Here is a 14,399-nt window from a genome sequence, read left to right on the forward strand (position 1 = left end):
TTAGCGGCCCCTTTTGTAAACGAATTTGATGATTGTTTAATTAGCCGGAAGATGTCGGTTCATTTTGCAGAATTAGGGCGAATGGGTTGTATGGACTATTTAATCGATTTTTGATGTGCCTCATCAGTGATCGATGGAAAAATAATATTCGATGAATAATATTTCTCCTTCACAGTAGTGGTCCATCAAAAAAATAAAATTTTGATTGCTACTGCGATGATATAATGGTATTTGAACTATTTTTTAATTTTCTTTTAATGATTTGAACCGAAAATCGGCGTTCGATTACGTATAGACTCAATAATGAAGCAAGTTTTTATTACCTCAATATTGGATAATGGTTCTGACACCAATTCTCATTATTCATTCAATTATAAATTGGAACAGCCAGTGTCGACGTTTAACCCCCACAGTTGTTTAGCTCGACGTATTCGTTCTCATGTCAACTGTTTAATTCAATCAGTTGAATATTTCTACATAAATTTATCATTTTAAAAGTCGATAATACATCTTCGCCTCGGGCGCGTGCCCATTTTTAGTGGTAGGAACGCTGGGTATAACCTCTCAACCCGAACCATATCCCTCTGAGTAGTAATTAAATGTACATAAATACCGTTAAACTTTTTTGGGCGTTCCCGGATATACGAATTTCCACTACCACAACTGCGACAATGTAAATTCGATACGAAAATAATTTAGAAATGAAAGCGTTGAAAGAAAATGACCAAACTTTCCACGACAATTTACACAATAAACGAACAGTTCATGGTGAGTTCACTGAAAAGTTGTTATCACAATTTGATATCACTTTGGTCGCGTGAGTTAGCACCTCTGAATGAAAACAATGGGCAAAGTTGTTATCCTCATATTTCCAGTGCTGCAGTTGGAAATATCACAACAGAAATATTCGGAGTGGGAATGGGCAACTGACGCCACGAAATCATGACGTTTGATTAGTAATGTGTGTCAACAGAATTATGATACGGATCGTTGAACAGGCCACGAAATGGCTTCGTCAAAATTCGAACAAGTTTGATTGGTTATCTTTAATTGAAGTAGCGAGATGGAAGGGATAACAGGGACTTGGACATTTTGGTTTACCCACGGAAGAGTGTAAACTTGAATGCGAATACCGCCGGCTGCACGTCATCCTGGTGAGGACAAAGCCAATATGCTCTGACGTCAGAGCCCCACACCCCCGGACATTTCTCCATTGAGAGCTGAATATTCTGTAGAATGGATGGAGAGGATTTTTATCAGAAGAACGAATAAATTGAAAATATGAATTGTCAAGTTGGAGAATTCACATCTTTCGAGAGTTGGAAGCGAATGTTTAATAGAAATGTCGAGAAGCTGTTGAAAGGGTGAGATGGTTTGCAGTAACGATGCCAGTTCAATACTCAGGAGAAAATTCTGAATAATTAAAATTCTCGGGTTGATCGAAATCGTTCGACTTGAATAAAAAATAAAATTACACAATATTTCATTCCAAGGTTTTCGAATTGGAAAAAAATGAATTGAGTATTGTTATTTTTCAACTGTATGGCGTCTGTAATTCCTCCAGGGAGTAATGCACGATCGTCCATTTGAATTTTGACATGTCCATTCATCAGAAAGTGCAAAATCACTTAACTGGTACCAAACAAAATGACTAATTGCTGAAAATCACGAGGATAAAATGCCTCCGTTGCATCAATTCAATACCCGGTGAAGCATGCGTGTCGTTTGAAGTCGTTTGCACCACTCAGTTCGTCCTTACTCCACGAGAAATACATCGGGTATTATTTCCCAGAGACACGAAACGGCATTTCACATTTTCCAGCAAGACCCCGTTACCCACAACAACAACCACCTCAGGTTGAATCGATTCAATTCTGCCTGAGGGATTGCTCAACCGTCACCTCGCACGAGTGATGGTGCTGCCTAATAGGGTCAAATTGCGAGGACAAATGAAGAGGATGAAAGTGGATAGTGCTATGGAGGGCTGATTAGAAAAAAAAAGAGAGGGGGAGTCTTCGTGATTGTTTCCCAGGCTTGGATTAACTGTGACTCTCTTATCAGATAATTCTCAATCACGTGGACAGCGGCAATCAGCGGAGGATTCTCTCAGGGGATTGCCCATGGAAATTGCATCGACCGTGTGTACAAAATACGGAAAAAAGGGGATGAGAAAATATTTGATGAATAGAGTGGAAAATTCTGGAGGGAAAATTTCATAACTGAACCGAAGTTCATAGACATTGTACTATTTTAGAATTTTTTCGACTAATTAGCAACGGAAATGAGCAGCAGAAAAGTGTAGAATAAGGGAACTTCTCGTGTAATATTTACTGAATATTTCTCTTCATGTATTAGGAATAAATTATGCATAATTTATCTAGAATGGGATGACGTTGCTGGTGTTCTCAAAAAATCGAGATTCTTAGTTTGCGAAAGAAATTTCCTGCGCGATAAAAGTGTTCATTTTCTTTACTTGAGTAGCCCTTGAGTGGTCGCACGGTAAGAGAATCCCCGAGTCGTGTTTTTTACGATTTCATTAAAAAAAAAAAGTTGGAAAAAAAATTCATTCCTCGTTTACGGGTAATTTTGAACCTTCAATGAATAGGAAATGGGGATATAAAAGAAAAACAGTCCTTAGGTAGAGGAAGAACTCGATCCCATCAGGCGTAAAATATTTAAATTTCAAAGTGTTAGACACGGGGATTTTCAGTGAGTGGAGTTTTCTATAGATTTTTATAGTTTATTGCTGCAAGTCTGGAGCAAAAAAATGCTAATGCGTACAATATACGAGCAATCGAGAACACGAATTTTTATAAATTCTGTACTCACTGAGGTCTTCTGTCAAAGGAGAAATTGAAAGACAACGGGGATTTCCTCATCGCGCGATCGCTCAAGGGCTGGAGTAATAAACGTGGATAAGACAATATTTGAGGAAGAAAATTGGAAATTGAGGAGTTGAAAATTTAATATATCATGGAAACAAGAATTAATTAACCAGGAACCGAAGAAAACAGTTGAGGCATTCTCTAATAATTAATAAAAAAATTATTCCCAGACAACTAGCCCTTAGAAATGTACGAAACTTAAACAGAAAAAATCCTGAAATTTTTTCCTGGGCACTAGCACTTTGCGCCGCTTTCCCCAGTGGTAAAACGAGAATTATTCCTTAGAAATTTACCTCCGCGCATGTTTGTTTTCCGTATTTTACGGGCGGGTGTTTGAAATTGAGTTTTTCCGCTCTATCGACTTTCTTTTCCGTCAATCTCCTCATCCTCATTCACCTTTCCGCTCCATTAAACATTCAAAAAAAACCCCACGAGCCCCTTTTTTCTCGCTGGGATCGATACATCTTGAATATTTAACCAATCAATTACCCAAATTATGGATACCCCATCTAGAAGCCATGAGCAAACAAGCCTACGGTTATTAGGAAGCCGTATTACGAACTCGTTTACCCTCAGAAGTCACTTCACCCCGTTACCGTTGACAGTAACTTGTCCCCATCCCTGTCACTAGAGTGGTTCGATGCCACCCAGAATCTATCTACCTGTCACTCCTCAATTATTGATCAAGTAACCGAGAACGATAATATTGAATAGCCATTGGATTTCCGACAAAAGCGGAGGGAGAGAGCTGCTACGCGTGCATTCACCGATATAAAATGTGCAAGAAATAAACCGAAGAGGTAAAAAAAAAACAATCAAATAAATAAATATATAAAGAGGGCCAAAATCGAATGCCTCAGAGCGTGTCGAAGCCGCGTGAAACATTGAGGTGGAAACAAATATATCGAATTTATTGTGGAAATAACGGAAAGACATTGTGCTGCACGCGAATCAACTCGCTCGAAAAATTGCATTGTATTCGCAAAATCTTTATACGTACGATACGAAACACCGTCTTACTCCTCTCAATGGCAACGACAAATCCCGCTCCTGCAACAATGAAAACGAAATAAAAATTTAATATTGCAAGGGAAAACTACGCTCGAAAGTTAAAATAAATTAATAATTCAATTTTAATTATACCCAACAAGGCCTAGCGCGACTATTGACCTCTTACAAGAGGTATCTTATCATGTCTTGAAAATTATTATATTAAAAAAAATTAAATCTTGCATTAAAAATCATTCATGAGGATGAGCCAGCAAGTCAGATGAATTTCTGCTCCTCCGAGGATATGCGATCCGTCTCCTCCGTAAATAGAAAATCTAATCGTAAAAAAAATACTGAATACAATAGTCTGCATCATGGTGATTACATCAAGCCCTCCTCCATCCTTATATCCAGGAGAATTTCATCGTTTGGAGAGGGCTCTATTCCCCCTTTTTTCCGTTCTTCTATCTCTTCTTTATGTCGAGAAACTTGTCGAAAATGAGAAACATATATAGTCAGCTATACCAGGAGAATCTCCTTCCCTTCTCGGCGTTGGCTTGGGGAAAAGGGAAAAGATGAGATAGGGAGGAGGTGGAGGAGTGGGCGGTTCGCTCGCACATCCGAGGATTTTCTTCAGGCTCGCCTGGCCGGAAATAACGTTTCTAGGAGCCCAGCAGTGAAGTGCCCGCTGAAACCGGTTTTAAACTCCCCCGCGTAGAATTGCCCCTTGGCATAGTCGAGAGAGAATACGGTTAAACGAATTTATCTGTATATAAATTCTCGAGTACAGCGATTTTAACTGCTGAGTTGTTACGATGAAATTGAGAAAGGAGTATTAAATAAAAATGAATTGAAGGGAAGGGCTGACTAAGTGGATGAATTTTTTTTTCTTCCCTGTCTTACGAGTCAATGGAGAGATTCGCAGATTTAATTGAGAATTTTTGGTCTTGTTGGAGATGATTATGCGCCACTCTAGGGCCGATTCCAAGGGTTAATCAAAGTTAGTTCTGAGTGGATGTTCATGAAATCATTGAGGCAAGAGTCATGAGCTCGGGGATACATTGACGTTGATGGTAAAGGATTATTTTAGGGAGCAAGGAATTTTCCTTCCGTGACTGTCCTGCAGTCAGTGACGCGTAATTGACGGGTAAAATGACGGTAAATTGGTGGATCGCCCTTTGTATGGTTCACTCCTGGTGCAGACGGCTCCATCAAATAATGATTTTCCCCCGGCTCTTAGTGCACGGGCGAACGATACAGTTTCAAAGATACCGACGACACCAAAGAGCACCTACGACATTCACTGGGTTTTGGAATAGTGTTGCCTACAATTTCAACGGTATTTCCACATGAGAGAATTGCTATTGTTTCCCCGGTTGGATACATCAACTGGATATCCTTCCGAGGGACGGAACTAAATATAGCATGTACAATTCCTGCAGTCGGCAGTACCATCAAACTGACCAACGAGAAACACTGAGATACAGTATCTTTGGTACGTGTGTGCCCAGTTCTCACGAGTTTGTGTCAGTCTCACCTCTCAGTTCTCCTCGTATCGCTTTCTCACTTCATCCATTCCCATATACCCAGCGCTCAACAACCATCTCAGCGCACTTGTCCGCATTACAGGAGATGTAGGCCACGTCTCTTGAGATACACCGGGGGGTGCACGATTGCGCTGAATTATTGAACGACTATAGCTTCGATATCGGCTTGGTACACCAGAAAATAAGCTAAACAGCCGGGATGTGGATGGAGTGAAGTGACGCTCACCCAGCGAAAGTCATGAGGGTGGGATTAGTGGCGCTGATGACGGTCTGACGTGGGGAGGATAAGTGACTTTTCATGGATCAAGTTTTTACGTTTTATTTGTGAAAATCGCATCAGGTGCACTCTGCGGAGAGAAATTTTCGGGAAAACATGTTGCAAGAGCACTCGAAAAAAATCCCAATTCGGTGGGTGGGGAGAAAAAAATTTTTTAATGGAAAAGGTCAGGTAAACCCTCTGGGAATTTCTCCCAAATTAATTTCATGTGTTAGGGAATTTCTTCAGAACGTTCCATAATTCCTCATAAACCCCTTGAAGTCAGCGTCTTTGTGTCAAGGTATTCACTTGTGAATAAACTCTGAGAGTCTCAGCTCATTATGAATTTTGATAAATGAGGTATCGCATCGAAGAGATTATCGTCTCTCTACTTTTCCATAATTTCTGAAGTAGAGAATAAAAAATTAAAAGCAAAGTTCTGAATGAATTTTTTTCCCTTCCAGTTCTGCATTCACTGTTGGACAGTTTCCATTACTCGAAATTCCCTGTACTTGGGATTTCAGGGATTGAAGAAAAAGTTTTTCAAAGTCTACGGGTGGAAGTTGAATACAGTTATTCCTGTCAGACAGTATAACAGTGAGCTCAAGTATTTGTTGGTGAGTTCAGGAGGTGGGAAAAGGGGGTGGTATGCTGTTGCAGAGGGGCAGGGAAGAGGGGAGAGAGCTTTATGCCCCTGAGGTATGAATACTCTGCAACATAGCAGACCCACATGTGAGGTTACGACGAGTCTAGCTCGAGGGGTGAAACGAGAGATGCTTTGTTGATGAAAAGAGACGGTGGTAACCAATGGGGTTTTTAATGTTAAAGGTGGCGTTAGGATACGCTATATTATTCACACTGATAATATTGCGTACGTAATGAAATGGAAATAATTTTGAAGTCGGTGAAAAAAATAATCCAAACATTCAAAATGTGTTGAAAGCCAGTCCACGTGGAATGTTCGCTTTGACATATTTCTGGTGGTCCACTGCCGCTGGTACACGAATTTTTGGGGTTGTGAAAGCATCTGAGGGGCTTGTGTTCCCGAAACTTCTGGATGAACCAAACGATCCAACGTGACTTCGATTGTTCTCGATACGCAAACGGGGGGTGAATTTATTAGTGCGAATTGAGTTAAAGGGAGTAAGAAGAAAGAGCAACTATGGCAGAGCTTTTGCTAAGTTGAATGAGTTACGGGGCTAGAACAAGGGACGTAAAGTTGTTCGATCGACTGTGAATTAGAGTTTCCCTCTGGTGCTCCAAGGTTCCAATTTCCTGGGCATTTTCATGTTCTTTATTGTCTCATTAGCGCGCTTATATCAAGCTGAAGTACCAACTATCAGTTTTCAAACTTCTTCGTGATGACGAAGTTGATTGAATTGTCAAGAATCGTCAAGAAGCATCATCCGATATTCTGGTTAATTTTGCATTCGTCTGGACCGTACACTTCATTAAAATCAAATCTGCTCTTATTTTTGGCGAATATATGTCCCGATATTTGAAATTCAGACATCAGTTGCCAGTGTACAATTCAATGTTGTTTCAGTGGACGTTGGTGTAACTGAAATCCCTGGCTTTTGTTTTTTTATCTACTCACGGCGTTCAGTCACCGAGAACAAATAAAAATGGCTGCTGAAAGAGATAAAAGAGGAAAAATCCCGTTGTAGCCATCACGGCAAAACAAGAAATGGGATATTCGTGTTTTGAAGCTCAGTGATTCAATTTTTAGATAGCTACTGCACTGACAATAGCCCTCAATGTTTTTCCCTCTTTCTCTTTGCATGCGCCAAGAATTGAAGCTGAAGTCATCGAATGTTAAAACACGAGAACTATTCCAACATTTCGAGTTGAAATCATACAGTCAGCCATTGTAGTTGCCATTGTATTGAATTTGTCTGGTCGAAAGAAAATTGCTGTAATAGAAATTGACGGCTGCTGAGGTTCGGGGGATACGAGTGAACTGTTGATTTGAAACTCCAATTGTATTGGCAATGAGACCTCTGGTGAACCATTGGTCGTTCAATTAGCGTCAATATACCGTGTGTAAATCGTATCAATTATAAATGTTCTCTCGGTTTGGAGTTGAAAATCTCAACCCAAGTTTCCGTCCCTTGGTAATACTACCACCGTAAACCGAGACGACAAATACTGCGTCATGAATTAATGGAATCGAGGGATTCATTATTGGATTCCAGGATTATTCTGGTTCAGGAAGGGGTTAATGAATACCGTCGTCGAAGGATCCGGAGGAGTACAAGAACAAAAAGAGTTTTTTTTACCAGACAAAGGGGCGCAGATGATTTTTCTGGATTTTTGTTTAGAAGAATGAAAGCTTTTGCAGGGAAAAACTTGACCGTAAATTACGTTTATGAAGTTTTTTATCGGTGAAGTTAAAGCGTAAATTACAGGCAGAATCATCATAAATTGCGATTAAACAAACGTAATTTACGATTTCGCACTCGTAAAGTGCGTGAAGTTGGCGTATTTTTTTTTATAACGCGGTAATTAAAGAACCGCCGGGCGATTGCAATAATATTAATCAAATCTTAGAGTCAAGAACTGAAATATTGGTTGGAGGACCTCCGGAATGGGAGAAGAAATATGTAATTTGTACTGAACATTTTTTTCCGTGTAATGACATCAAAATATCAGTCCCCATTTTCGTACTCTCAATGGTGATTACCCAGTCAGGACTGGGATTCGTCTCATGAATGCCCTCAGACGACTTTATTTAGACACTCGTTCAAGTGTCCCGTCACTGTCATTCGCCCAGCGAATGCTTCTATCCATTCTCCCCCCACATCCCCCTCATCCCCCTCGGCGGTCCATCAATACAATGCCGCCGAGTCATCCTCCGCCACTAGACAGTTGCAATTTTCGCCTCAGCCTTGATATGTTCACTGGAACGAACGATTCAATCGTGTGACACAGCATGAGATGTAGTCTGGATGTCGCTGGTGTGAGAGGGAATGGTAAAGGGGATCCATCGCATCATCAGCCAAGAGACACAGTACAAGACCGATCGGCAGTAGTCGGCCACAGTGATAGCGTAATAGCCTATCTCCAACTGTCCTGCGTTATTACGTCGTACTCCAGTTGCTGCCATTAATTCATACCATTCAACCTATCTCTCTGCATTCACCGGATCTCGGTGCTATTCCTCTTGCTTATGTATCATCTATAATCCCACGTCACTGGCGTCTGCCTTTCGTGTACGGTACACGGTGGAAAAGTTTCGTTGGAATTTTCCGGGGAAAAGTCGAATAGAAACATTTGGTACACATTAATTCCTATTCAGGAAAAATAATTCTAATTATGAGAGAAATTTAAGTGGCGGGTTAGAATCAGAAAATATCGTGGGGCAGAACAATTAGGGTTCGTTCTCGGCTTTTTCCCGTATTCGAGCGGGTGAATTAGGGGTAGAATGGGAGACGAATGCCAACAGGGAAGTTCTACTTGACATTGACGAACGTGAACAGAAGATCGCACTCAGTTCTTTCTACAGCTGGTTTATCAGAGATTTTAAGGGCTGGGGGAGTGAGTGGGGATTTAATGGATGATTAATATTCCAGTTATGGTTACTCACATCAGCCCACTCCTCTATTATCTTCAATTATTGATGATCAACGATTATTGACCCTAGGCTGCACATCACATGAGGGAAATACCACACCGACTCTTTTTTATTCAACATCACTAATGGGATAATCGAAGAAAAAGGATAAAATAATCCGCAGTTTAATTTGATTTACAAAAATTAAAAATTCACGGCAGTTTATTAAAGTTGAGATTCATGACCCATATAATGGTAATTCCCTTCAAAAATATTTAAATTAATCTGACTAATTGCTTTGAATGCATTTAAATCCGCGTGTGCATTGACTCCACAATTGTTCGCAAACAGAAAAAAATTAATAATTCAATTTATTTCATATGTATCGCATCCCTTACCACATATATGAAATTCCCCCACACATGACGATGTAATTGTGTACATCGTATAATTGGTTCAAGCTCACGCTAGCTCATCCCTCTCGGGAAATGAATTTGCGCACAGTATAGCGTGAAGGGATGAGACAAAAATATTAAAAAACGAACAATGGCAATAAAAAAAATGACAAATCGTTCGGAACGATCAGCCGAGATAGATATCGCTGTGGGCGCCTATGCAGGAAGGGGTGTTGAGAGGAGGGACAGGGGCCGAATTCGATTTGTATTTTTATTTTCACAGATTTGTGTTTGAACCCTTTTTGCTGACAAGTGGAATGTGGATTTAAAAATATCCGGTTTACAACGTTTCCCTTGCTGGTCATTGTCCACTGACATTGAACGCAAACAATGTTCATGAATTATTGCTAACGATATTTGACTTGTTTGGGAAATTTCTTTGACATGATTGTTTGCCTTAGATTCTTTTGCATGTGATCAAACAGGAAAAAATCGTTCGAAGAATCTCAATTACTCCACGATAATTCAGGAAAAAATTTTGAATTTAAATAATATTCAAACAGAAGCACAAAATAAATCATATACAGGGAGCGTTTCACCTATTTAATAGCGAATGTGAAAATTAGGGGAATATGTAAAACGAACAGTAATAAATCTTCACGAATTCTGAAAATTCAGTTTCAAAGCCAATTCGCAACAGAACTCCATAAACGTCGAGCATTCACAAAACTTTCACGAACAAGGGCCATTAAAAAATAAATAAAATAACTGCAGAGATAGTACCAGAGCTTTTCCACTCGACTGTATAAACTACTCGTGGGCATGTGAGCTTTTTTTAGGCCGAAAGTGTCGTCTGTCAAGTGGGCACGAATACAATGGAGAGAGAGTGGCACGACGCAAGTGAAGTAACAACACCGTATCAGTCTACCCAGTGTGTCTGGTGGGTTATATTCCAGTCGTAGGGGTAGAGGGTGCTCCGCCACTTCGAATAATTAATTGGCTCGCGATGTGAAGCCCTGAGAGGATATATGAATGTCAGCCATTCGTTAATTTCATGGGTTATTTCGGCTGCAGTTCCAATTTTTTATCACCTAGAGGGTCTTGACGTTTATTAATGCTTGGAATCGTCAGTAATAATTTGTCCAGTTTTATTTATTGGATAAAAAAAAAATTGCAAGAATGGGAAAAAATGGAAATTTGACTGTTGAAGGAACGTTGACGAACTCTAATACATTTTTCAATCCCAGTCACATCATAACAACAAATCACAGATGAAATGGTGCAAACGATGCGGAACAGTACCGGAAATGGACTGTTCTCAGTCTGCACAATTTCATCGCAAAGCGACGTCGAGAGTCAGTCCCGCTGTCATATTCCTTCCCTTTGTTTCCCCTCGATTAACAACAGGATGTGGCATCTACATGCCAACTGCGAACCTTCAGACACTGAATGCATCGTAGCACATCAGACGAAATTGCCATTGTTTAATGAGAAACCCTTCGAACCCATTAATACTCTATTCGGGTGGAGAAATTACACCGTAGGATGTAAGAAGACGAGGATCATACGGGTGATGAATCGGACAACGTGAGAGTCACCCAATTCAATCATTTTTAATGTAGCACTGGGGTCCAGTGAGTTTCAAACAAGATGACGAGGCAGAGTGTCGACACAAAAGCGACAGATGAGTGCCTGAGAGTCGATTAACTTCCACAAAGAGAAGATAACAGATAAACTAACTCTCAATTCACTTCCTGCCCAGTTAGTCGATTTAATTGGCATGGAGATTGTAATCAATGGACCTGGAGGTGATGGCGATGTACTTCCTGGATGGATATTTATCGTCGTTACTTAAGTAAAATGCAAAATCGAATTTCTACGCCACGTGAAAGTGTATTCCGGTTAAAGTGACTTCACAGACGTCAGTAGAGTCCTTAGAGGTGGGGTAAGTACTGAAAAAAAATTTATAGTCCAGGGGAAACGATTTTTTATCGAATGTCCAGGTAATATTGTACCTTATATGCTCAATAGTGGAAAACCCTTCGGTGCAATTTAATTGTTTTTCTAACCCAGTCATGAAAACCAATATTATCAGTTGGAGTAATTTGTTTTCTCTCACCGGAAGGGAAGTAGGTATGAGAATGAGGATAACCCATCACTATGATGATTTATCAGAATTCATTCTCGCAGTAGAGGAGCTCCGTTACGTTGATTGGTTCCAGTGCATATGTAGACGCGCATATTTTCTGAATACACAATGCCCGACAACATTGCATTGAAATACTCGGGGATCTTCATGCGTAAAAATGCCTTTCAATATCACGTGCCATCGTGCAATATGAACGTAAAGAGCACTTGGCTGCATATGGTACCACAGTGAGAGAGAAAAACGCATCGAAGACAAATGACGTTTTCCCCCATAAAAACCATTTTCAAATCGAGGATATGGAGATATCTCAATTCAGTTCGGTGCACATTTCACCGTGTAATTTTTTAGGGATTTCGGGGGCACAGGGGGGAAGGAGAGGATGGTTGTAAACCGTCTGTGTGTTACATAAAGTTTAAAATTTTGCAGAATTTCATATCGTTCAGAATAACAATGCATAAACTGCGGGAGAAAAAATCAAATGGATATAGCAAACGATCTCCGTAAAAATCACGGAATGTCCTGGGATATTTTGTGGTGCAGGTGAGCCCGTCAGCACAGACGAAAGGCTAAATGTGAATTAGGGGGAAGAGACCAATTGCCGGACAGTGGAGTAGAAGTGGAGCTTCACGGGGAGATTTCCAATAAAAATGTCATAAAAATTAATATTTAAATATTTTGAAAAATAAATATTCTTGTACATTTGAAAACTGAACTGCTCAGAGTACTGTCAGACGTTTAATTATCTATAGCAACCATCGGGGTATAGAAATAAAAATGAAATATGGTAATGCTATAATTTATATTCATCCAACTGTCGTTGGTACAAAGGCAGATCTCAAGGAACGCCACCTTGGAGACTCAGTATTCCAATGTGGAGAGATGAATGATGCCAGTGGCTACAATCTTACGTCGACCACAGCCCCCGCAGGAATGTTTCAAAGTACCAATGCGGATGCACAACTATACAGTAACAATTCGCAGTGCAGTCTACCACCAATTTCTCTCTGTATTCTCCTTCTCCTTCTGTAGCCCCAACCCACCCAAAAGCCAAACTACCTTGATTATGCACACGCGACAATTCTCAACTAATGATATTTTCAGAATTTCCCATTCACAGTGAGCTATCCTCAGACCAATGTTCGTAAATTCATTTCATCAATTTTAAAGTTATATTGACTCTTAACTTGTTTCTTCGAGTATGAGAGAACGAAAGTTAAACAATGGTTTCATTATGACTTGGTTAAGTTTATACCCGAGTTGATGGAATGAGTGATACAGGATTAATTAATATTCGCTGTACAGTTGTACCAGGATTATTGAAATCGATCAGCATTTCAATTCCAAGTACATTGTACATAAATATTATTTAAGTAAAATAATTAATAGCCCGTTATTTTTCTTCCTCGACGCAAAAATTCTCTAGGGAGCACTTCACTGGCCGTTTACCTTTTTTCACGCAATACTTCCTGGCGTATCTTTATGCGTCACCAGTAAACCAAAACAAGGTGATTGATATCCCCATCCGTTTACAACCCCTGATATCCAGCACAAAGGGTTAAGACAAGAAAGATGACAGGTCTCAGGGAGATTCTCCTCTGTATCCATGCATGAGTGTCTTCCCAATCCCACAATGTCACCCTGGCAAAACGTGTGCGCACACTATCCCCCTCACACACCTCCCCCTCCCTCCCTCCCCCCCGCTGGTTTTATGTACATCCTGTACATAAACTAGCAGTGTACACACACGCCACTGAAGATACATGCGGATGTTGGGTAACACTATGTGGGTCAGAGCCTTGGACATATTGCCAACATTTGTATGACTTTGAAGTAGTCAGTTATACCGTAACTTGCAGCGTCTTGCATAGGTACACATATTCTCATCTTCTTGGTACAACTACTCTATTCCCCACATTGCAGCCACTGTAGAAACATAGTCATATCCGGTTGTAGGCAAACACATGGTGCCTTTCGGGTTATTGTTCAAGTTTAGGCGTCTATATAAGGGGAGTGGTGGATAATATCAAAATAGTGTAGCGCCAGTTGGGAATAGACATGACTATATCTCATTAGTTGCCGAGGGAGTTGGTTATGGTGTCCCGCTCAATGCTGATTTTCATAGATTATTGGGGGAATCAGGAGACGCGAAATCGCCAGTAAAATCGTTTGAATAGATTTTGAGAGTTTCGAGCTTCGACGAGTATTGGTGGAATCCATTATGGGATTGAAAATTACCATTTCCAATTAGAAAAATTGTATGAAAGCTTCATGTGATCGAGTGACTAGTAGACAACACAAAATTTTCAACCAGAAAATTCTGCAGGAATTTTTTACCAGACCGTGAGGCTCATCGCAGCACTGGAAATATGTGGAGGGTATTTTTTTTTTTGTTGTGTATTTAGTTGACTGTCTCGTGGCGCGATCTCCGATTTTTTCCATAAATATTTAATACCCGATATCTACCCTGATTGCTCCGCCACTTTTTATTCATCACGAAAGCCTCCCCTTTGCAGATTATAAATCCCCGAAAAAAAAATCACCAAATAAAAATTATTATCCAATCATTCGGTCGAAATGTTTTATTATTCATGGCCAATCTCTCGTAAATTCAGCGCTGTTACCCC

At 40.2% G+C, this 14,399-nt stretch overlaps 1 protein-coding gene across 2 annotated transcripts in view; it reads right to left on the reverse strand.

The window, feature by feature from the left end:
- Positions 1 to 14,399, reverse strand: part of LOC135170557 (amphoterin-induced protein 2) — a 123,399-nt gene that overhangs the window by 27,021 nt on the left and 81,979 nt on the right. The window contains exon 6 of one of the 2 annotated variants that reach the window (XM_064136502.1): positions 3,886 to 3,935. The exons of the other annotated variant lie outside the window; for it this stretch is intronic. The gene's annotated coding sequence lies outside the window, so the exon portion shown is untranslated. The remainder of the gene's footprint in view (positions 1 to 3,885; positions 3,936 to 14,399) is intronic. 2 annotated transcript variants of the gene reach the window in all.

Source organism: Diachasmimorpha longicaudata, chromosome 17 (genome assembly GCF_034640455.1).
Source record: "Diachasmimorpha longicaudata isolate KC_UGA_2023 chromosome 17, iyDiaLong2, whole genome shotgun sequence".
NCBI lineage: Eukaryota > Metazoa > Arthropoda > Insecta > Hymenoptera > Braconidae > Diachasmimorpha > Diachasmimorpha longicaudata.